Consider the following 25,922-nt stretch of genomic DNA (forward strand, 5'->3'; position numbering starts at 1 on the left):
TCTCCTTCTGACTTATCCTCAGAAGGTCAATAGTAGCTTAACACTGTTACAAATGCCTATGTCATTCACCTCACTTCATCTCCTCCTATAGGCATTTTATCATCTCACATAAAAAGGAAAGGGTGAGGGGTGCCTGAGTGACTCAGTCAGTTGAATGTCCGACTCTTGGTTTTGGTTCAGGTCATGATCTCTGGGTCATGAAATGGAGCCCCACATCAGGCTCAGCAGGGCTTAGCATGGAGTCTGCTTGAGATTCTCTCTCTCACTCTTCCTCTGACCCTCTCCCCTGCTCACACATGCTAAATAAATAAATAAAATCTTAGAAAAGGGTGAGTACAGTACAAAAATATATTTTAAGAGTGAGAGACCACATTAACATAACTTTTGTTACAGTATATTATTGTAATTGTTCTATTTCATTATTAGTTATTATTGCCTAATTTATAAATTAAGCTATAAATTATCGTAGGAATGAATATATAGGAAAGAACAGTATATACAGGGTTTTATCTACAGTTTCAGGGAGCTGCTGGGGGTCTTGGAACATATGCCCTGTGGATAAGGGGAGACTACTATCGTTTAAATTATAGTTTAGTTCCCATACCTTTTGCTATACAGCTTTGTGTCTTTCCTGCGGATGCTTAATTCAGCTGTGAGAACAGAATTTATGTGGGTTTATGCATAGAATTAGGGGGTCCCCTTCTACAGCTCTTTTTGATATTCATCTGATGCTCTCTGTTTTGCAGGGACCCCTCTTCCTGGCCTTCCTGCCAGAAATACGAGGTTTTTCTTGGAGTTCTAACTGCCTTCCATAGCTGCAACAGCTGACTAGGGCCAACACTGGGGCAAAGAGGTGAGAGAAAAAAGCATGGATTCCCTCCATACCCTTCATACCACAGAGGCCTCCTTTCCCACTTCCCTTGTTTAGAAATGTAGGGTTTCTCTTGGTCCAAACCTGGGCCCCAACTCTCAGGTCAAAGCCCAGAGGGAGAAAAGGAGGGGGGGGGGAAAGCCAGGTATTCCCCCCCTGAACTTTGGCTAACAGAAATCCCTTTTCTCCATTCATCCTGATAGAAATACAGGAATTCTCTTAATTTTTGCTAGAGACCAGGCCTCACCTCAAAGCTGTGAGAGAAAAGTAGAAAAAAACAAACAGCATTTCTCCAACCTTTGATTCTCCCCAGTCTGCCTGTTTGTTTACTTTTCAGAGCCCTCAGGTAGTTGTTTTTTGTATTTTGATCTGAGCTTTTAGCTGTAATCAGCAGGAAAGAGTAGTAGTCTTATTTCATCTTGGCTCTGGCAGTATAAGTCAAGGAAATGGAAATTACTACTGCAGATGAGAATTAAATTCTCATTTAATCATGAGAATGATTAAAATGAAAATTTCAGACAATTCTAAGTGTTGGAGAGGGTGTGGAACAACAAATTCTTCTACATTCTTATACATAGTGGAAGTGTCAATTGCTGTATCTCCTTTAGAGAACATTTGTCCAGAATCTATTAAATCTGAACCTTATGACCCTGAAATTCCACTCCTAAGTATATTCCCCACAGAAATGCACATTATATTCACCAAAGATGTATATAATAATGTTCATTGCTACATATTCATAATAACCCCAAACTAGAAATTCCCAATTATTTATTAATGAGAGCCTGGATAAATAAATTGTCATGTATTCACACACTGGAATATCATATATAGCAATGAAAATAAAGTGCAATGACATTAAACAGTGTATAGTATGGTATTGAGTTGAATGTATAATATTGAATTGAAAAAGCCAGGTACAAACTAGTACATTTACATCAAGTTCAAAAGCAGGCAAAACTAATCTAAGATAATGGTTACCTTAGGACATGGGGAGGACATAGCAACTGGAAGGGTACATCAGGGGCCTTTTCGGATCCTGGTAATATTTGTCATGATCTGGGGCTAGTCACATAGCTATCTTCATTTTATAAAAATCCATCGAGCTGCACACTTATGATTTGGGCATTTTTTAAAAGAAAAAGTTTAGAAAACACTTATATTTGCCTATCTCACCTATCCCCTCATTCAGTAGATGCTTGGTGAATATTGTACCAATTTCAGGGGCAGAGAGTGTGATCACAGACCTGCTTGTGACATGGTGAGTATCACTGGTGGATACCTTCTGGCCCTAATAGTGATTGAGCTCTCCTATAGTTGTAATATTGAATCTACCATAACTTATATTAAGTCATATTACAAGGCTATTAGGAAAAGATCTATTCTTGGTTCTAGAATTAACAGAGTTTAAGGTGGCAATGACCCAGTCTCTGAGCTTTACATTTGTAGATTCAAGAAGAATTTTCTAAAAGTACAGATAAATCAAGAAGATTCTGTTTATGCATGTTCAGTCACATTCAGAAAAAAATCTGCTACTCAAAAACAATGGAAAGTAACTTTTTATAAAGTTCCAAATCATTAATTCACTAAAAGAGTCATAATTGAGATATAGTAAAATAACTTTTTTTTAGTTGACCAGAATTTTTTCCCATGGTACATAATCCTTATGTTCCGAAGTATCTGGAATTACAGCTTAGCAAGCAACCATAAAAATGTTTGCTCCCGAAATAAATAGCTCTTACTCAAACAAAAGAACAAGGAATTTAAATAAATAAATAAAACACTGAATTTAACTGTCATACCTAAGAAAGTCCCTAATTTTAATCTGGGCACTTGTGGAAAGTAAAATTTACTTCATAGGTCACAGGGACAGCAGTGACTAGGCAGAGTTGTGGCGTATGTGAAGTTGTGGCTGGTCTTAGTGCAATCTGTGCAGATATTGCAGGATAGAGGGGAGGTGGCTCTAACCTCCAGAAAGGGACTCAGAATTTGGAAATGGAATAATAAAATACCATCCTTTAGAAGTGAGGTTGGAAGGATTGACATGCAATTGATTAAATCAGCCTTCTGAAAATAGAATTAACTCACTCTAACATCTGATTTGTAGTTGTAATATGAGGTGAACAAAAATCTCCTAAAGCCAATCCATATTCCTGAGGGAATTCTTTTACAGGTAATAATCACTACTATTTATTAATCACTATATATTCAGTAGTGTGCTAAGAGCTTTACATTCATGATCACACTTAGAATCCTACCAATCTTTAGGAAAGTTGTTGTTAGCTTTGTTTATAGATGAGAAATCAAGGTTTAGAACTCTTAAGTACTTCGTGAAGGGCTGACTCAAGTCCGATTTCTTGGTTTCTAATCCCAGCTCTGCTACATGTTAACCATGTGACCTTAGGCAAATTACTTGATCTGTATTTTGGTTTCTTCACAGAGGAAATAAAGATGATGATAATAGTACCTGTATTTTATTTATTTTTAATACCTGTATTTTATTTATTTTTTAAAAGATTTCATTTATTTGAGAGAGAGAGAGAGAAAACAAGAAGGGGGGAAGGGCAGAGGGAGAGGGAAAAGCAGACTGCCCACTGAGCAGGAAGCCTGATGCAGGACTCTATCCAAGGATACCGGGATCATGACCTGAGCCAAAGGCAGATGCTTAACTGACTGAGCCACCCAGGCACCCAATAGTACTTGTTTTTTAGAATTGCTTAAAGGGTTAAGTGAGCTAACTCACTTAAGGCGCTTGATAAACAGAACTCAATAAATAAAGGTAATTATTATTATTCAATTAAAGGCTAGAGCTTGTGAATAACATCCAGTTAATGTATCAAAAGTCAATCAAGTATCGTTAGTAAAAATTTTCTGTGAGAATCATATGTCAACAGAAAGAGGATTTACGATAAGTCTTAAACAATAGTGAACAAGCATAATATATCTGGTAATGACCAGAAGAGAAGGCTATTTGTGCTTAAGGATTACAACTAACTTTTCAGAGAGAGATATTCCGAGAATAGAAAAGGAATTTCTACCATCCCAATTTGAAAGAAAAATCCCTCAAGACTACCCATTCTCTTTCTTCTAATTATATGCTCACCAAACAGCACTCTGACTGATCATTTTCTCTCCTGAGTACATTTAAACTACCATGGCAAAATACCCAGAGCGAATTCTCCATACACATTGTTCTTTTAGATTTAGCTGTCTTTATAGATTGATAAATTGACATTCTGAGATGCATATCAGTTTCTTATGGGTCTGCATAACATGTTGATCCCCAAGAGTTTAATTAGCACTGGTGGAAACAATAAAGTTGAGTTTCTGAACCCACAAAGCTAAAAATCTGGTTTTGGGTATTGTGCTACAGCTCTTCATGCTGGCAGGTAACAAAAATCACAATAAAATGGCTTAAACATCAAAAAGGGGAGGGAGTTAATATTATAGAGAGAAGGTGTTTGATGGAATAGCAGGGCAAGAGTGCAACGCAGATTGAGGAGACTGAAAGAAGCATGCCAGCACTCTTGCAGTAGTCTCTTGTCACTGCCTCTCTGACTCTCATTCTTCCCTTTCTGTAGACCAGCTTTCCCTGCTACTTCATTCACGGAACAGACAGAAGTAGTACATACTGACTTTAGACCTGAGCAAGTGGGGCTCGTAACAAACCCTGTACCTCTGGCAGTCCCACCCTTTGGAGAACCTTCTTCAAATGTTCTAGGTCCCCTCTGGTGCTTGGCAGCCAGAATCTAGTCCTGTGCAGGTCTTGGCAATGGAAGCCCTTAAGTGTTCTGTTGTTGCTGGTGGTGGGGTTTGGCCTGCTCAGCAGGCCCTTCTGGGTGGGATACTCTAGCCCTGAGCCTGGACCTTATTGGCCTCAGTTCCTGTTTCTCCCTTGCAGAGTCCTCTTGACAATAACCCCCTCTCACTGTGAATGGAGTCCACCAGGTGCCAAGTGAGCTCTGGGGCTTACACCTATGGGTGTAGGTTTTAGGCTGCATGGCCTTGCCTATTCCTGGTGAGCCAAAGCTCTCACTGGCCAGGACAGTATTTCTTTCACGGGATTGCACCAAGTTTTAGCTGCCAGGATGGGGCTGATTCACTGATTTGGGGATGATTTTCGATAACATTGGACACAGGACAAATTTAGGACCTTGGTTACCCACTGTCCTCCATGGGCTGCCTGTGTGAGGTGGTGCATGGGTGCTTACCTGTCTGTGTTCAGACCTGGGAGCCTCCTGGTAAGGATCAACTGAGAGGTGTGAGTAGCCCACGGGTCTTTAATCCAGGGGTCCCTGCCCTTAACCCATTGTCGGTGCCCAGGGCAGTCACACCACCCTTTTGCAAGTTATGCGCTATATGTCAGGTAATCCTGGTCATGGCCATTCTTGTCCCCTTCCAGAGCTTTCCAGACTGTAGTACTGCAAAGCCAATGGTCCCTTGTTATCAAAGTCTTTTCTTGCCTTTAATCAGTGTGGTGACATTCTGCTGTCCTGGGTTGGTCTTAAGCCCTGTGGGACAAGAGATAGATATGGCTTCCCTGAGTGGGACTGCCCTTCTTGCTCTGTCCAGGGTCCCTCATCTGTCCCCACCACTGGTAACTGGTATGTGGAAGGCAGGACTGTGATCAACATTAAAAAGGTCACATTCTAGCAGTGCAGTGATCAAGGCTTAGTTCAAGAGAAGACATGGTTGGAAGATGTGTTGTTCTATGATAATGCTCTAAATTCCATAAATAAATGCTATAAACTTCGAAATGATGATTTAACATTACTATAAAATAGAATAATTGTTTGCATTTTCCTGTATCCTCTGGCTAAGGCTTGCATTTGTGGTCATCATCAACAAAGCACATTAACAATGTTTGAGAGTCATTGGAAACCATTATTCAAAGGCAGTACAATGGATGTTGCTATGCGATGAGTGATGATGTAATCAGAATTCAATAAATGACATCAGGGAACTGCAGAGATCTATACCGTTTCAATTTTGAAAAGTTCCAAAGAGCCATAGCATTGTGAATAATAATAGTGTTGCTACATTTTCCTTGCAGCGGGATATATGAAATTAGCCAGGAATGGTATCTTTGACAATAAATAACACAAAGAAGTAGATCCTGGAAGCTAGGAAAAGTTTTCTTGTGCATTGATTGGACAATAAACATCTGTGTCAGTACCTTTTTCTTGCCCTCAATTTTTACTAGTAAATCACTACACCTCACATGGGCTCATGATTTTTGTAATTACTTCTGTAATCAAATTGTTGCTATTGATGGCTCCCACCTGCACACCCCTAAGTATTTCCGCAAAGCCTTGTATACCCTAGAGGCAGTGCTGGACAGAAGATAGTGTTAACAAAGCTACACCTTTATATCTCTTTTGCATTTTAGAGATTCTCAACTGGAATCTCTTGGCCCCAACTTCAAATTTCCAGACAAAGGCTCTGGCTTTGCTAGCTTGGTCCCATCAACCATGTCAGGTGGTCAAGGGCATGATGTAGTGTACAGCCCAGACTTCTAGGAGGGAAAGGGAAAAGGATAGCACCCAGAGAAAAGAAAAAGAAGTTGGTTATGTTAGTTTTCTAGTGCTGTGTAATAAATGACCACAAAGTTAGCAGCTTAAAACAACCTATTTTATTATCTCTCAGTTATCCACTGGGCACACAGTTCCATCTGAGGCTCAGAGTCATCTTCCAAGCTCATTCAGGTTGTTGACAGAATTCAGTGCCTTGCAGCTAGAGTCTCATTTTTTTGCCAGATGTCAGCCAGAGCTGGCTCCTGGAGACTGCCCTTAGGTCCTAATCATATGACCCTCTTATAACACGGAGTTTATTTCTCCAAAGCCTGCAAGAGAATTTCTCTACAGTCTATTCCTGCTGCTGCTGTTGCTGCTACCACCATTACTATTACTATTACTTGCTACCGCTACTGTAGTCTTATAGAATGTAATGTAATCACTGGAGAAAAGAATCCATCACCTTTGCTATAGAATGTAACCAGATCAAAGGAGTGGCATCCCATCATATTCATAGGTCCTGCCCGCATTCATAGGGGGAGTATAATACGTGTATGCCAGAAGGAAGAATCTTGGGAGCCATCTTAAAATTCTGCCTACCATGGCTCTTAATAGTCAATCACTCCATGAAATGGCTGATACAGTTGCCTCTATCTTAAAGCACCGAGAAATCTTTAAACTGACCATCCTCCTTTTTCTTCTCAACATTCTTTAAAGAACAGCATAGTTTATAATACTGCTTAGGATGTGTGTGAATATTCGTAGACTTTCAAGTCTCATGTACCCCAAAAATATATCTCTGGGAATAATTTGTAACACAGATCTCTTTTTCTACAATTCAATGACAAATTATTAAACAGTGTTTACTTAGTACACTTACAATTTGATATTCTTAGAAATTCAGTGGATTAAATGATGTGAGTATACACACACACATACACATGCACACACACACTTCACAAGTCCCCTACAACTTAAATTCTCTTTTTGTTCTGTGCAAACCATTAAAAGGGAATTTTTGCCAGCTGGTGTTTCAGAGTTCTTTATAAATTAGTTATTGTATTTACTAGTCATGTGGGAGTGGAAAAGTCTAATTGGGTCAAGGAGGCTGGCCCTGCTGGAGACTGAAAGGCAAAGCATGTATAAGGTATCACTTGTGCAGTGCTTTTTTGAACACATGTTTTAAAAAAAAAAAAGTGAACGATACTGAAGTTACATGCAAATTTATGGGAAAATCTCATCATAATTAGAATAAAAATTTATTGAAATTTGCGACAAAATATTTTAGCTGACATGGACTTCGCACGTGTTCATGCCACCCGGAGGAATGGACTGCTTAATGTTAAGAGCACATTCATTCACTCATTCCCTCACTCACTCAAGGGGACAAGGCTAGATATTATAGCAACAAAGAGGACAGTATCACAGCCTGGTGCTCACAGAGTCCTGGTGAATATAGATGTGTAAAGAGATGGAACAAAGTGTCGTAAGTGTAGTATGGGCATAGAGAATACTGTGGGCATTCCTAGGTGGAACAACTTTCCCAGTTCACAAGTGGGGAAGGGAAATCCATCAGGGTTAGTTCATTGCAAGTAACAGAAACCAAATCTGGTTAAACTTTATCTTTCAGTGTTAGGACAAGAGGGAGCAAGCCAGTCACGTGGGGCGTGAAACTTAAGGAGGCAGTCTCACAGCTGCTGGACCTGGAGGTGTCATCTGAGAGTGAGTGTCTCCTTAAATTTTGGGGGTAAACAGCTGCTCACTGCAGTCTTGGTCCTGTTTTGCCCTTCAGTCTTACCAACTTAGTCGAAACTCTTTTTTTCCCCCTAATTTTCTTCCCAATGAAAAACAGTTGAGAAACTCATTCACACTGATGTAAATAACTAAAAACAATTTAAAGTACACATTCTTTTATCTTTTTTTTAAGATTTTATTTATTTATTTGAGAGAGAATCAGCAGGGGGAGGGGCAGAGAGAGAGGGAGAGAGAATCTTAAGCAGGTTCCATGCCCAGCCAGGGGCTCGATCTCACAACCCTGAGATTATGACCTAAGCCGAAATCAAGAGTTGGATACTTAACTGACTGAGCCACCCAGACGCCCCAAAGTGCATATTCTTTTAAAAGAATTTTCAGCTTTGCAGAAATCATCAAGCCCTTAAACGATGGGGGGAAACCTCAAATGTTGACAGGGCCACATAGTAGCAGGAGTGAATGAAGCAAGCCTGTGTGAGACGCTGTGCAGTGAGGGAGATTGTGATGGGCTTTCAGAGACCTTCACATTCAATCTAAAAATAGATACTGTTTTGGCCAAACAAAAAGTATCTGCTGGATTATTAGATCAGTAGAATAGTTGTTCGTATTCCCTGTCTAAGGTTAAAAAAGTTCAGTTGCTATGTCAGAATTTCTGTAGGCAAACAGTGTAAGGTCATAACGGAATTGGATGGAGAATACCTACTTGGGGTATTCTTTCTCCAATTAAACTTTCCTTGTGAGGCCTTATTAAACATTTCTTTGGCCTAGTTATTCCCACTTTTTGCTGTCACAGCTTATTGTCTTGCCTGTATTCCATGAATCACAAGACATAACTGGAATGTTTTTCCACAGCTTGTAACTGGAGAGAAATACATAACATTTAGGAAAAAGAAAAGTTGCAGTAACACTAGACTCTTAAGAGTCTCTTGTCTAGACAGAAGTAGGAGACTTATATAGAGGAGACAAGAGGAGTCAAAGTTTATGTATGTCCAAAGTACTTTCCTATTACCAGGAAACTCCAGGTGCTTCTGAGGGGACTGTCAATCATGGTACTTCCCCTAACTCCAAGGACAGGTTGGGATTCTTGTCCCAAGCTGTCCAATTGGAATACGCAGTCTCTTGAAAGGGAGGAAGGAGCAAAGCAGCCAGCCTGTGATCCATTCACTTCCTTTATTAGAGGGACACCACTAGGGGAAAGAAAAGAAGAAAGTGACATGGTCTAACCTTGTCAACTGGACTTGAGGCAAATAGAATAATGATTTTAGAGAAGAGGAGCAGGCTTTGTCTACAGAATGCCCTTAGCAGGATCTCCCTTGGCAAAAACTGCTTTCAGTGAATAAACCTGGAATCTATTGATTTCTGGGACATGGCTTCCTGGGACCATGTCATATAAGCTATACAACTCTTGGAGGTATAAGATGAAGATGGTTCATAAATAACATGCCTCCTATTCTATGAGGTAATAATCTGCAAAACTTCACACAGAAACTTCATCTATTATTCTGGACTGGTGGGTAGCAAAGACTTTGCAAGAATGTCCCAGACCTTTCTCTGCTTTGTCTTTGTCTCTTGATGTCCTGTACTCTTGAAATTTTTAGTAAAGCTTGATCTAGGAACTATCTCTGAATTTTGTGAGTCCGATTTGTTAATCCAGTCCTGTGTGTTAGCTCGACTGGTCATGGTACTTGGTTGAAGAATGAATATGTGAACCAGAAAAGACCAATCAGAATAGTCCCTAGGATTCATTTAGGAACATTAGGTGAGGAAAATTCTCTCTCCATTGGGGTTCCTAAAATGGTAAATGTGGATGTGAGACACATTGTAGAGAGAGAGTCCACCCACATGAAACAAGTCAAGCAGACAAAATAAGAGCTGATGGGAGAGAAAGGAGAAGTAAGGGATGGGAAGAGAGAGTGAATTCTGAATATAGCATTTGAATCCCTGAACTTTGTTCTGTCTGAAGCCATGTCTACCCCTGGACTTCCTCCATAAGCCAAGTCAACACATTTTCTTTGTGCTTAAGCTAGATTGTGTTGGGTTTCTGTCACTTACCGCCAAGAATTCTAACTAATATCATAGCTGGAATTTGGTATGGACCAGACTAGGAGAAGGACTTGAGAGCTCAGGGACAGACAAGCCATTCAGGAAAGAGTAGTTCTCAGAGATAAAAATCAGATGAGAAACAAAGAAAATCCATATCATAAAGCTATTTAGAACTTCTGCCTCTGGTTCATGCATAAACATTATTGAAAGGTTAAATAAGATTACAACTATTATAACAATATGTTAAACCATCTTATCCTAAGCAGTGTGGAGGCATGCTTTTCTGCCTTCTTTTTCTTTTGCCAGCTGTATCCTGTGACCTCTTTTGCGGCTATGTGACCAAGTAAGACAGTGTTTTGCAGCTTTGGCTTTGGGTTGGGAAGCAGAGCTCCATTTTAGAAATTGTCCCTTTATGTTGTAATTACCTATTTGTTTTCTTTAATCCCCAATTCCTCATAGGTAGGAGACAAATCTTATTTATTTCTTCAATCTCAGCACCTGGAGCAGTTAGTGTTCAATATTTGTGGAACAAACGAAGAGAGGAGTTTTGTTTTTGCCATCATTGAAACTCTGCCCAAGCCTGACCAATGGGAAATTGCACAGGCATGATTCCTTCCTGTTCCCTACCAAATGTGCATAATTATATTACTCAGTATGCGACCAACTGTTAGATTGTGATGAATGCTATCATAGTTAAGGCATGTTGCTAACATTTGCAGTGAGCAAGGAAGGACTGTTTTAAATTGTTCCACAGTTTAGAGTAGTGGTTAAAATCATGGGCTTTTGGAACTAGAATTCCTGCTCTACTGCCTGGTTCCTGTGTAATCTTGGTCAAAGTGTTCCATCAAAATACATCATACTGTTGTTGTCAATGTTTAATAAGTGCTATATTTAAACTCTTGGGTTTAAATATAGTAAACACAGTAAGTGCCATGTGTTTGCTGTGATTAGTCCTATTCTTCTCTAAGCCTCCCTTTTATCACAGGAAAATGGGTATAAAATTACATCTGTGTGTAAATTTCAAATAAGATAATGCATATAAAATGCTTGGCAGTAAATACACAATACAGAGCAAGTATTAATAGCTATTACTAGGATATAGTTAGATTAATTAAAAGTTACTATGTGTACCAAACCTGGATTACCCATTTTCAAAAACAAAATAATAATATAACTCATTTAACATTAAAATCCACTCATAGACTCTTAAGTAGTATAATGTTGGGATTAATGGTAGAGGCGTTGAAACCAGTTCACCTGGGTTCAGCTCTTAGCACTACGACATATTACTTGGCAAGTGATTTAAGTTCTCTAGTCATCTCTGATAAAATGAAAATAATGATAGTATCTGCATGATAATGTAGTTCTGAGGGTTAATTGAGGCAATGCCTCTAAAGTAATAAACACAATGCCAGGAAAGTAGTAAGCAGGCAATGAATATTAGCTCTTATTATTGCTCTGAGCCTCAGTCACTTCCAATGGTAAAAATGAGGATAAAGATATCTACCTCACCAGGCTGGGATGTGGATAAAATGTGATAGTTCCAGTGAAAATGTCTAGTAAATAGTAGGTATTTCATAAATGCCAGTTTTCTTTCCCATTTTTATGATTCAGGAGACAACTCAGAAGTTTTACAATGCCTTAAGGTTATCAGTATAGATATCAATTGGATTTCTACATGTGTGGTTATAGGACGGAGAGGATTAGGTAAAATTTGATCAGTGACATACTAAATGTTGTTTATTGAATAAACATCATTCAGACCATTCAGTTGGCTTATTAGCTGTTCTATCTTATTAAAGAAGATTGTGCCAGGAATACCCCATTTTTGTATATTTGTTTGATTCAGGCCACAGATAAATGGCGATTTATTCTACTCAGAGAAGGATAGAAAAGTAGGCTGGTATTTCAAGTTTCTTGCAGTGAACATGGTGCACAATCTGCTAGAACTGAAGGAGAATATTATTAATCAAAGGGTGCACAGGGAGGCAGAGGACTTCATTATGCTGTTTTGCTCCCACAACTTGCACCTGGAGCTTTTTAATGAATGTGCCCTTTGGAGACAGGTGGCACTCTGCAAAGTGTAAACCTCTCTAAACCTCTTCTTGTTTCAAACTGACACGTCTTCATGGCACTGTGAATAATCAATCTATGCCTTAAATGAGGTGAAAGGCTTTGGTAGGAGTATAATTAGTTGAAACATTTTTTTTTTCTTGGTCTTTAGGAGTACACATGGCTAGAACAAGGGAAAGAAAGAATGTCAAGAAACAGCTGGAAAAAAGAAATCATGTATTCATTGAAAAAGGCAGGCCTATAAATGATGATATTTTGTGCTGGGTGAACAAGCACAGTAGATGGCAGTTTAGTAACACCCAATACCATTTTGTCACGTTTAGAAGTCATCTTTTTAAAGAATATGTAGAAAAATATGTATGTTTCATATATTTATTGTCATCTTTTTTGGGAAAAGTTCTGCGTGTGATCTCTGTTGGCATAGAGAGACAGAATTGTTATAAACTTGTCAAATAGCACAGAATATAAAAGGGACATTGGGGTGCTCTGGGATTTTTACACCACATTTTATTAGCATCTCATTCATTTTGAAGCATATAAAGACTTTTTAAAAAATATATATAGAAGCAATAAAGCACTTGGAAATTACTCTCAATAAAATAACACCACAACCAACAATTGATTTCTAAGAAAAACTGGCTGTACTTTTGCATTTCATTGATGGTTCTTTAATTGTTAGTTAAAGTATTAGGCAAGCTATTAGAGGTATGGAAAGAGAGCCAGGGATAGAGGATATTAGGAAGAGAAGGTAAAATTTCCAAGAATTTTTGAATGTGAAAATGAGAGAGAAAAAAAAAAGAACCCAACTTTTCCTGAGTTACCAGCTTAAGATTGCATCACTTGTCACATGGAATTCACCAAAAGTCCAGGCATTAAAAAAATTCTGATCCCAGAACAGAAAGCTGACAGTTCTTCCTACAATGGAATCAGACCATTACACACGCTCTTTTGGTTTAATTGAGCATACATTATATCCTTCGGCAAGAAATCTTCTGCCATGGTACCCTATTTTCTTGGGCACCAGGGCTTGACAGATTTCTCACACAAGTAAGCAGTTGAGAGTGATACAATTTTGACATGAAATGTGTTTATACTTTGAAAGCCATTAAACAAGGCTTGTTTGCTTATAATTTTCTAATAAAATAAAGGGCCTTCTGTAGAAAGCAGTTTTAAAAACATCATAACATTTTAAGTGTGTAGGTCTTGCAACGTTTGTTCTAATTTTCTAGTGACAGACACAGAGTGATAAGATTTTCCTAACAGATGCTTAGTGCTGGGTACTCACATGTCACTCAAGCTGACAAGGTTTTAGGAAAAAAACACTTTCGTTACCATGTTACCAGTTCGAAAAATTAACTGCACATAATTGCACATAATTCAGTTTTGCTTAATTGAAAAGTATAAATGTCACAAAATATAATTTATTAAAATTAATATGATAGAATTAATTGGAAACATACCCTAAACAACCCACTAGATCCTATTCTACAAATTTGTCTGTCCCAGACAAGATTCTAATCCTACATACCTGGAGAAAAGCTTTAGTTTAGCTTACAATAGGATCATAAAATTTTGGAGTTGGGAGAGAGACTGTGAGATCATCTATTTCAAATCAATGCCTCCTTTTAAAGATTTTATATATATATATATATATATATATATATATATATATATAAAAGGTTTGAATTTAATTGATATTAAAATAAGATATAGCAAGCACCATTCAGGTTGTGAATGAAACGAACATAGTTTCTTCATTCATACATTCATTCATTCATTCAATCAACAGATATTTATTGAGCATCTCACATAACTGGTATATTCCAGAATTATGCTAGAGACTGGTAATGTGAGAATAAATATTTCACTCTTTCGGCCTCTGAGGAGGACCTCAGAGGATAGCTGGGAAGGTAGACAAATAAATTAATGACTGTACTGTACTCTGATAAAGGCCATGACAGGTTTGTATACAGTCATATGGGAAAAATGATGAGGAAGCAATCTATGTCACTTGGGAGTTTTTCAAAGACAACAGACAGGAAATCACTTGAGCTGGAGCAGGAATTCTCAAAGGAGAAGTGGGGGCTGAGGATCTAGGAGAGAAAATAGATACGAAGGCAGAAGTATGTTTGGAGAGTGAGTGTGTGAAATGTAGGGAATGGTGGGAAGTGATATAGAGTCAGACTTGGAAAGTTAATTCAAGGAAAGACTACAAATATCAGATTCTAAAGAATCTGGCATTACTTTTGTAGGAAAGAGGGCACAATTGAAAAAATGTGCAAGTGAAGACAAAAAGATATCATCTGATTTATATTTTTGAAAAGTTACTACGTTAGTCATAGACATGTTGAAGTATGTTTTGGTGTTATACTTGGACAGTGGAAGTAACAATGGACAAAGGTGTATATTAAGATATGTTTTAGAAACTGACTGAAATTGGTGGTCAATTGCTTGGGAGAGACAGGTGCTAAGGGAAAGGGAAAAGTGGATGACTTCAAGAGGTCTGGTTGGCATGATTAGTTTTGAGGGCTTGGATAGGCACTTATTTAATCCTCTTCACAAGCTTTTGAAGATTATAACAGATGAGAAAAACCAAAGTTTTGGAAAGTTAAGTAATTTGACAAGGTTACCACATAGGTAGTAACTTATGGAAACCAGGTTTGAGCACATTCTGTTTGACTAATTCCAGAACCCAAGCTCTTAATCACTGTGCTAGTTCTTTCTGTACTGACTGAGTGGGCAGTGACACCTTTTACTGGGCTGGGAAATACAGGGAAAAAAAATGTTTTGGGGCATCTGGAGTGGCTCAGTTGGTTAAGCGTCCAACTCTTGATTTTGGCTCAGGTCATGATCTCAGGGTCATGAGATCGAGCCCCATGTCAGGCTCCATGCTCAGCAGGAAGTCTGCTTGAGATTCTCTTTCTCCCTCTGCTCCCACCAAGCATGCTCTCACACATGCGTGTGCACACACTCTCTCTCTCAAATGTAAATAAATCTTTTTTAAAAAGTTTTGAATAGAAGATAATCAGTTTGACCTTTAACATTTTGAGTTTAAAAGGCCAAATAGTGGAAATATTCCTAAGAAGATTGGAAATAACAGTCCTAAAGCTCATGAAAGATGTGGAGTTAGAAAGTTCAGATGTAGGGGATATCAGTGAAAAAATGATGGTTGAAGCCATAAGAGTGACTCGATGGCCCAAAGAATAGGCATAGGGAAGAGGATTGAGCAGAAAGTTTATGGTGACAGTGGAACAAAAAGAGTCCAGGGAATGAGACTGAGAAGGAGCATTCAAATGGCTTAAAGGGAAACCACCATAATAAAACTTCCACACAAGTCTGTGAAGTAGAGATTTATTTTTCTTCCTTGAGCGTATGTTGGACAGAAGGTTGGCATCATCTTCTTAATTGTTCATTATTGCATTAAGAGCATTCTTAACAACTGTGAAAACTGTCACTCTTTCTTTTTTTTTTTAAGATTTTATTTATTTATTCGACAGAGATAGAGACAGCCAGCGAGAGAGGGAACACAAGCAGGGGGAGTGGGAGAGGAAGGAGCAGGCTCATAGCAGAGGAGCCTGATGTGGGGCTCGATCCAGTAATGCTGGGATCACGCCCTGAGCCGAAGGCAGACGCTCAACCACTGTGCCACCCAGGCGCCCCGAAAACTGTCACTCTTAGCCTCTCCTTTTCTGAAGTTCACAATCTTTTCCCATTCAGGGTCACCATTTTCTACTCCACACAAGTTCCCATCGTCAAACTAGACCACGAATCCACATTTTTGATGATGATGGATGTGCCCACTCTCAACTCAATTTCTAGACTGTGCTTGAACTAACTTCACCTCTGACATGTTTCCCTATGGTTCCAGGAACTGCTCTGCTTGTGAAATATTTAACCATGAAATTCCAATGACTGAGCATAATGTCCTCCTCTTCCCACTAACTCAATTCAGATTCAACTTAGTTCACATCGCTTATTGAGTATCTATCATATGTTGTGTCCTAGGATTTGGTAGATATAGATATATATCTCTCTGAATATATATGTATTTACGTATATATATGTTTCTATCTATCTCCATCTCCATCTATATCTGTATCTATATCTGTATCTATAGATCTTAGCACTGAGACATTGTTAATCTCAAGAATTTCACTTAATAGGAAGGGAGCAGATATGAGACATTTTTTGCAATCTCAGTGTAATAAGTAAAATGCTAGAGGCATATTATAGGAACAGTAGTGTGATATGATGGAAAGTTTGAGCAGTTGTACTTGAATTGGAGACGGGAGATATATTATTCATTTATAATTACATAACTAAACCCCTAAACATAGATGCTTAAAATAGCAATGGTTTATTATTTCTCACAATTCTGTGGGTTGACTCGGCCCTACCTATATTCAACTAGTGGTTGGGATGGGTAGGCAGAGCCAAGAAGGTTCTACTTACATGTCGGGGTATAGGTGCTGTATGCCAACTCTCCCTCCCTGTGGCCTTTGTCTCTATATGATATACTTTAGGCACAATAGCTTGAACTTCCTTACAGCATGGTAGTTGGTAGTTACACTGGAACTGGCACAGTGCTAATTCTACAGAGTTTTATTGGCCTGCCCAGAATAAAGGGCCTTTTGCAGAAGTAATGGCGTGAGTGTTGCTGGGATGGGATAAAAATTCAGCAGCCATTTTTTTTTAAATACAGATTACCACAAGAGAATTTAAAAAGGAAGAGATGCTTGAGATGAGTCTCAAAGGCTGAGAAATTCGGAAATTTGTCAGGTGAAGGGGGATTTAGAAGAGGAGCTCTTCAGGAAAAACAGCAGTGACATAAAGGGAGGAAGCAACATAGTCATTCGATTGCCAGGACATGTAGAATGCCTGTGAGCATTTGTGGGAAGGAATGAGAAATGCACTCGCTAGGCAAGTAAGATTATGGAAAGCCTTGTTATAAGAAGTAAATTGAACTTTATCTTCCAGATAAAGGCTGCAGAATAGCCTTAAAGAGGTTTTATGTAGGGGAGCGGCTGCTCTTTACTCTCATTGATTCTTCTACTTTGCAGGCTTTGTATGTTCTTGATCAATAAGCCTTTGGCTTTCTTTCCTTATTCAAACCAACCTACAACTCATCGTATTCACTTAAACCTCTCTCTCACTAGCCCAACACTCTCATGACCTTCTTTTCATTCCATTATCCTAAGCCTCAATTCTAGAATAACCTAACCATCTGTTTGTTCTGATCTTAACACCAGGCATTGAATAATACTGGAGCAAATCACACACCATGTTGATTACCTGCCTTATACATTCATGATTTCCAACTTCTGTTGGGCTCTTAATATCCTCTAGCAAATCTTTACATATTCTTGCCCATTCCCCATGCTGGTCATTTCTTACCAGTCTTTTTAAGTTTTGTACTTAATGCTGCCCTATTTCCCCTTAGCAGATTACCTTGACTATTTCACAGAGGAAATAGCTGTTATAGCTGTGAAAAACTTGCTTCAGACCATCTCTTTGAAGTTCACGTATTCCTCTCCTGGATCATCCCCTTCCTTTCCTTCCAAATTCCTGTCATCTGCCTGGGACTTGTTTTACTTCTTCTACACCTCTGAATTGGCTTACAGTTCTCATCCACTTTCATCTTCCTTCCTTCCACAGTCATGATGCCTCCTGTCCTTCACCTGTGCTCATACCCCAAGCCTTCTACCTCTTGCAAGTTCTTGCTCTGACAATGATGTCCTTTCTTACTCGCTTTTTCAGTCTATCTCTTCCCACAACTTTCTCCTCAGCCTAAAACATGGAAAAATCTTCCTCATCTGGTCAGCATTTTCTTCCGCCTTGCTTCTCCCACAATCAGTAATCTCGCAGTGTACCCTCCTGCTGAATCATTCTTATTTCATATTTACTTCTTAGCAGCCTGCAGTTTGACTTAAGTCTTGATCAAATGTCAAGCAGTTTCTTTTTTTTTTTTTTTTTAATTTATTCGACAGAGATAGAGACAGCCAGTGAGAGAGGGAACACAAGCAGGGGGAGTGGGAGAGGAAGAAGCAGGCTCATAGCGGAAGAGCCTGATGTGGGGCTCGATCCCATAACGCTGGGATCACACCCTGAGCTGAAGGCAGACGCTTAACCGCTGTGCCACCCAGGCGCCCCTGTCAAGCAGTTTCTAACACATGGTATGCATGCAATAAATGTGTATTGGTGATCAATTTCTAATTGCCAATATTATGATCTCTTTTTAGCCCTCATTTTACTTATGGTGAGAGGCGAGGGACAGTTTCCATTTTAAGGTCCTGCCCCTGGCACGGTGGAACTTGCAAACCACACATACAAGTGGACATAATGGCTGGGATTCTGTACTCCACAGATTTCTTAGAAAATCAATGTTATTCTATTAGCATTTTGGTTTGTTGGAGCCTGTGTTGTAACAATTGGTAAAATGTATTGAATATTACCATTATTGATATTTCGTATATATATAATATATATAAAGATTATATCTTATACTATATTTTACTATATAAAAATTATTATTTTTTAAAAATATTTTATTTTATTTATCTGACATACAGAAAGAGAGAGTGTGTGTGAGCACAAACGGGGAGGGGCAGAGAGAGAGGGAGAAGCAGGCTCCCCACTGAGCAGAGAGCCCCATATGGGGCTTGATCCCAGGACCCCGGGATCATGACCTGAGCCAATGGCAGACGCTTAACCAACTGAGCCACCCAGGTGCCCCCATAATTATCATTCTTATTACATCTCTCTTGAAGTGTGGTGCCTTTTTAACACATGATAACCACAGATTTTTAGAGCAAACAAAACTTTCTATTATGCTAGACAGATTTAGGAAGACAGGAATCACGTTTCCTAGCACATAATAGATAATCAATATATTTTTATGGGATGAATGGATGAATGTTTCTTGTATGTAACCCAGCCAAAATTTTCTATATGAACATAGAATGTATTTCTGATATTCCAGATTAAAAATACCATCCACTGTTAGGGCTCAGAGTGTTCACGCATTCTAAAAGACTGTTGTGCTATTGTTATTGAAAGAAAAAAAAAAACACCATTTAGTACAGCAATTCATAGGTAAATTTCTTTGTTTTCTCTGGAAATTTCATCTGTTAGGGTGTTGTTTTAGATGCAGTCTTTCCATAGAAACACACATAAACTCATGAGGAGTTTGAACTTAAACTACTGCTATAAAACTAGGTACTTATTGGCCTTCAATTCATCTGACTCTTATCTTATGGAATGTGAGCTCATTTAATGGCATCAAGCAAGAGAAACTAGAATAGCATCCCGTGTACTGCATACCTTTGGGACCATCCTGTATAATGTTGACATTCAGTCTCAGCCAGCCTGACAATAAAATGATCCATTTATCCAACACAAGCAAGCAAAGGAGGAGATACTGCATCTTTTCACTCTACCTCCCACTCCCAGAGCCAGTCCGATGCTTCCTTTGGGCCAAACACACGCACACATAAAGCACTTCATCAACAATGTTTCATGTTTTCTGTTAAATTGGATTTACTCTTCTTACGTGAATTTTCCCCTAGATACTTTTTCCAAATAGCACAGAAAATATTTGAAGTGAACTAAAACTTTTCAATAATAAACTTTGTGGTTATAAAGACCTAGGACTAGGAAACACTTATAAACAAATACAAATGAACAGCTTTACCATTATATAGACAAGACTACTGAGGAGCTTAGGAGAAATCACTGATGCTTTAAAAAGAGAGATGTATTAGTCTAAACTTTAAAAATCAAACTTTTCAAAGAGGCAGTATTGTCTAATTGGGGACTTTTATAAGTTTCTTGGGAATCTACTCCATAAAGTAATTGTTTTAATCACCAAGAGTATTGAATAAATTTTTTACTTCTGTAATTCCATTCCCTGATAGTTCTGTTTCTTTTCTTTCTTTAAAGCACCAAAAGCAATCCTCTTTTTACCTAGTCTATGACTATTATGGTTGCTTAATTAGATTTTTTTTTCTTACTGAAAATAAATCATTCCTCCTCGGGCTATGTTTTATTGCCAACGGAGAATTCAAGAACGACCAAATAGCCTCCAATTTTTTACTGTTGCAAGCGACATAAATCCAACTCAAACTAGCTTAAATAAAAATAAGAAATCTCCAACTCATAACTGAAAACTCCACAGGTGAGCCTTGGCTTCACATGCAGCTTAATTTAGAGCTCAAATCATCAAGAACCCCCTCTGGGTTGCTTCTATTCTCAAGCTGACTTTCCTTGTGAGCATAATGGATAAGGCAATTCACATCTCTACTAATTCCAGTTGAAAGTCAAAGCTTCTCTTCTCTTCTCCAGGAACATATGTACCAGTGAGTTATTATGATGGTTAAAACCAGTAGTATTTGTTACGTTAGTTATTATTATTATTATACCCTTAAGTTTGTGCTACTTGTCCATCTCTGTACCAAGCACTGTGGTCATACAGGATATCTGGATAGTTTTAAGATCCTTAGAGTTTTAGGGGAAAGTGTTCAATCCCTTATAAATCATATATTTGAGAATAAGGTAAGTAAATTCTCTCAAGGATCAATAGAGTACTTTTTGCCAGAAATAAGGGTGAAAAGCTGGCAAGGCAATTGTGATGGTTCATTTTATGTGTCTGAATGAGCCATGGGGTCTCAGATATTTGGTCAAACATTATTCTGGGTATATCTGTGACAGTATTTTTGGATGAGATTAACGTTTCAATCAGTAGACTGAGTAAAGCAGATAGCTCTCCCTAAGGGGTGAGTCTTATCCGATCAGTCGAAGGCCCAAATGAAGAAAAAACGATGACCCTCCATGAATAAGTGGGAACACCTCCTGCCTGACTACTGAGATGGGACATCAGTCTTTTCCTGACTTTGGACTTGAACTGAAACATTAGCTCTTTGAAGTAATAAGTAGGATTCTAACAAAGAAAAAGAGACCTGGACAGAAAGATTTTGGATGGGAAATGTGGCAGAAAGGCTTACAGGAAACCATGAGAAACCCTGCTTAGCTACAGATGGTATGAGGGCTGAGTCCTCTATCAGTTAGTGATCTTTCAATTGCAACATTTAGAAAATCCAGCAGAAAATGTCTAAAACCAGAAGAGAATTTGTTTGTTCTCATGACCGGTACGTACAGCTTGTGTGCCATTTATCAGTTTCTTGCCTCTGGGCTCCAAATTCACCCTTTGATATATGCTTTATGGTAACAGGCAATCCCTTTTAATGTTTCTCCTTATAAGTGAGACTTTTATGTAGGCATTGTTAGTAGAGGGCACTGGATGGGCCTCGGAGGAGGAAAGGGCTCTCCTGCCTTGTCTGGCTGTTGCTTGATAGGTTTGCAGTGTGGTTGTATGGACATCTGGTGAAGTTGTGCCCCAGAACGTGGTCTTTTGGCAACCTTGCAGGCTGGCAGTTAGCACTGTCCTGCATGCTGGACATAGATTAGCACTCCACAGTCTTCCTGTCTGCACCAGTACCCCATTTCCCTTTTCAGGTCCCTGTGTAAATTGTCTGTGCCCTAAAGGGTCCCCACTAAGCCAGCTTCTGCTCCCTCTGAAAGCCTTGCATGCTTTGCCTGCCATCCAGAAGGTTTCTACCCTCTACAGGTTGCTGACTGCCTGCTCCCCACCTGCACTCCACAGGGTTGCTTCCTGATTGCCCAGCAACTGCAGAACAGCTCAGGTCTGGGAACCCGATTTGATTTCTGGGCTATCCAGTGATGGAACTAAACTACACCTTCTCCAAGGAGGTCTGAACACCAGCATTGATGATGGGGTCTCCTTCCAAGTTTGTCCTTCCTAGGGTATTCTTCCTCAGCCCTAGGGTACCATACAAAATTTCTTTATATTTTATAGTCTCTCTTATCACAGCATAATACTCCTTTATATTATTATATTTATATTTCTATGTAGTTTCTACCTCCTGATTGGACTCAGACTGATATACTTTTTCTCAAGGTTCAAAAATTATTACCAGGAGCAATCTCTTGGCTATGCTTTCCTTGGACTGCTTCCACCGCAGCTGGTCTTTCTTTTTGTGGCTTCACATATTATATTTTTAAACTATCAAATCCATTTGAAGACTCAGAACTTTTCCCCAGAAGCCCCAGCTCTATCTCCTCACATGTCATAGCTTGGGTTGGGTTACATCCCTGATCCTATTCCTGTGTCCATGAGGGATTCTCAATTTCCCACTATCTATCTACCTGGAGACAATCACTTCTTCATTCTAGGATTTCTCACTTCTAATATGCTACTTGTGATATCAATTTCTACATCACTGATGAATTTTGCTCTTATTGGGTCTTGAGCCTGCTGGCTTTTGGGCTGGGACTAAACCATCAGCTCTCCTGGGTCTCCAGTTTGCCACTTGCAGATATTGGGGCTTGTTAGCATCCATAATCACACAAGCCAGTTTCTTATAATAAATTCCTGCCCCTCCAGTCCCCACATCTTGTTGGTTCTGTGTCAGTATTAACCTCTGAAAAGTAACGGAACAGAGGAAGAAGATACAGAATGGAAGGGTAGGGGAGTGGATGAAGACATGAGGATTGGAGGGATGTAGAGAAAGAAACAACATGACACCTTTCTTTCTCCCTAAAGGAAACTACACTGACTTCTAACACCATGGATTAGTGCTGCCTGTTTTTGAATTCTTTTTTTTTTAAAGATTTATTTATTTATTATTTTTGGAGAGAGAGTGAGTGAATGCAGGCGGAAGGGGCATAGGTAGAGGGAGAGAGAGAATCTCAAGCAATGGGGCTCGATCTCACGATTCCCAGTTCATGATCTGAGCTGAAATCAAGAGTCAGATGCTTAATGGACTGAGCCACACAGGTACCCCATCTGTTTTTGAATTTTATATGATGTCATTAGATAGCATAAATTATTTTGTGTCTAACTTCATTCAGTATTGTTATGAAATTTGTACATGCTGTTGAATGTATGTATAGTTCATTAACTTTCATTGTTTTATAAGTATTCCAGTGTATGAATACACCACTGTTTATTTATCAAAGTGACTGCTTAAGTGGAATTTGGGGGTTATAGGATATCCATGTGTTTAGCTCTAGGAGATTCTGAGAATCAACTTTCCAAAACAGTTCTATCCATACACTTCCACCAGCAGAATATGAGTTCTTGTTGCTTCATAACCTCTCCAGCACTTAGCATTTTCATACTCCTAATCCTTAGCATAGGAAATTTAAGCTTAATTTTGTCTGCAGGGGTGAGCCACTGAAGGATTTTCAGTTAGAAAGTGGTGTGAATGGGAGAGCTGCACCCATAGTGTTGCATAGATTAGAGTGAGAGAAAGGCATGAGGAGGGAGGCTAGTTGGAACCCTATTTTAGGGATTTCATAAAAACAATGTGAAAACAAACTAGAGTATTAACAGAGGGGCTAAAAAGAAAGATCCTGCTGTAGCGTGTGCCTGTAAATAATAAGATTTGGCAATTAATACATTGTGCAGGTGGAGGTAGCAAGGGTGACTGAAGATGAGCACATGCTTGGGCTTAAGTGACTGATGAAACACTGGTAGATTCTAACCAACTTAAGAAAGCTTGGGAGAAAATGATGGTTTGGGGGAAATAATTTTTACTCAAATTGTATCATTTACCTTACTTAACTTTTTACCAGACTCTTAATTTAAAGCTGTGACAATCTTTTTTTCCAACTCTCATTTCTTATCGCTGGAAGATCACTCTCAGTAGAAGTTGGATCTGTCAGAGAAGAAAGAACCAGGACTATGGTGGGATAGTTATATTGCCTGCCTCTCGGTGAACTCAGTATCCGGAGGAAGCAACAGAAGGTTTTCTATTATTCAAACCTGACAGCTTTGGTGTAAGGAGTGATAGTAGCTGGGAGAGTGACAGGTCTGGGACTTCTGGGAAGCCTAAGTCCACACAGCTTTAAAAGCAGGAGCTATTCTGTGCGCTCACTTCCATCACTAATTCTTTCCTTCTCTCTAGGCATTTGTTTCTCTCACTGGCGTAAGCAATTGCTTCTTCTATTTTTGCAGCACATTCTTTGTCTACCTGGGTATTCACAGAGATATGCCAAGCATGTAGATGCTCGAGGACGAGCACCCCACTACCTTCACATGTACTGGTGTGGAGATAGTAACTCCAATTGATTGTTTTCATTTTTGAGACAGTTTCCTGGCATAACCGTCCAGGCATTGCTGTGTTGGCCTATCTATATGCATTCCTGTTCGGTGGATCTCATAGGCTGTGTGTCAGTTTTAGCACAGCTTCTTTGGCAAAGGTTTACCTTTTATACCTTTGGTGATATTTTACCTACCATTGTATCCAAAAGCTTAAAATGACTTGTTAAGCTTATTTATATTGTTTCCTCCAACAGAATCACTTGACAAAGGATTTGTCTTAAATTTCTACTTTCCAAGCCTGTTACTGTATCTTAATAACTTACAGTGTGGCGCCAACAGGAAACAGAAATAATAGTACCTTATATTTCTAGACTGCTTTAAAATTTTCACGGCACTTTTACATCTGTTTTATTTCTCTTTACTCTCCCCATCACCTTAGGAGTGAGGTGTTATTATTTTCATTTTTCAGATGAAGAAAACTAGGCTCAAAGTCAAGCATAGTGTCACAGCCAGACTTCAAATCAGATCAGTGCCTGTGATTGTTAGTTTTGTCTGGGCCTTAGTCTGCCCAGCTCTCTGGTTAAACCTTGATTCTGGGTGTGTCCGGAAAAGATTAGCATTTGAATTGCAGGACTGAGTAAAGCAGATTGCCATCCCTAATATGGGTGGGCATCATCCAATCTGCCCCCTGAGGCCTGAGTAGAACAAAATGATGGAAAAAGGGTGAGTTTTTCTCTCTGCCTGTTAGAGCTGAGACATCGGTCCTCTCCTGCCCTTGGACTGAGACTTACACCATCAGCACTCTTGGTTCTCAGGCCTGTAGACTCATGTTGAAACTTACACCTTTGGTTTTCCTGGGTCTCCAGTTTGTGGACTGCAAATGGTGGGGCTGCTTAGCCTCCATAATCATGTGAGCCTATTCCTTATAAAATATCTCAGTTTCCTCTTGATTTACTTTCTCTAAAGAACCCTGACCAATATAGTGTCCTTTTGCAGTGCTTCTGCCCTGCTTACCTTTTGCATCTAGCTATGGGTTTCCCCATTATCCTTCAACTATTGGTCAGGAACTATATTCCTGTCAGGTGAGGATTATCCATATATTGAGTATGTATACTTTAGCATTAAAACATCAGCAATTCTCAAAATTATCAGGTAAAAATTTAGTACCTAGAAATGAGGTAGGGAAACTGAAGGGCCCCCATAAAAGACTGCTTTTTTGCTACCTCTTTTCTTGCTAGGACCTGCACCTCCACCTTACACATGCCTTAACGTACGTCCCCTTTGTAAAGGTCAAGCAGTTGATTTCTTTGGAGTCTTCCAGCCTAATAGATAACATCTCACCGGGTGAGGTTGTCATGCATGTTTTCTAAGACCACTGACTCCAGACACCTTGATGCCAAGACCCTTGGCTCCAGGGCATAAGTGACTTGTGGAGGACACCTAAGCACTTGTCCTTGTTTTGTCTACTTCCTGGTTTCTGAGACGGCATGTACACCAGACCACCATTCTCAATAAAAACCCCAGACACCAAGCAATGACGAGATTTACT

At 39.2% G+C, this 25,922-nt stretch overlaps 1 long non-coding RNA gene across 6 annotated transcripts in view; it reads left to right on the plus strand.

Moving 5' to 3' along the window:
* The window catches only part of LOC123795315 (uncharacterized), a 139,523-nt gene that overhangs the window by 1,202 nt on the left and 112,399 nt on the right, over positions 1–25,922 (plus strand). For 4 of the 6 annotated variants that reach the window (XR_015726264.1, XR_015726265.1, XR_015726269.1 and 1 more), the window contains exons 2-3: positions 747–853; positions 8,015–8,106. This is a non-coding gene — a long non-coding RNA (uncharacterized LOC123795315). The remainder of the gene's footprint in view (positions 1–746; positions 854–8,014; positions 8,107–25,922) is intronic. The other 2 variants (XR_015726268.1, XR_015726267.1) reach the window with 1 other exon arrangement.

Source organism: Ursus americanus, chromosome 12, assembly GCF_024610735.1.
Source record: "Ursus americanus isolate L20-20 chromosome 12, mUrsAme1.1.p, whole genome shotgun sequence".
Classification (NCBI taxonomy): Eukaryota; Metazoa; Chordata; class Mammalia; order Carnivora; family Ursidae; genus Ursus; species Ursus americanus.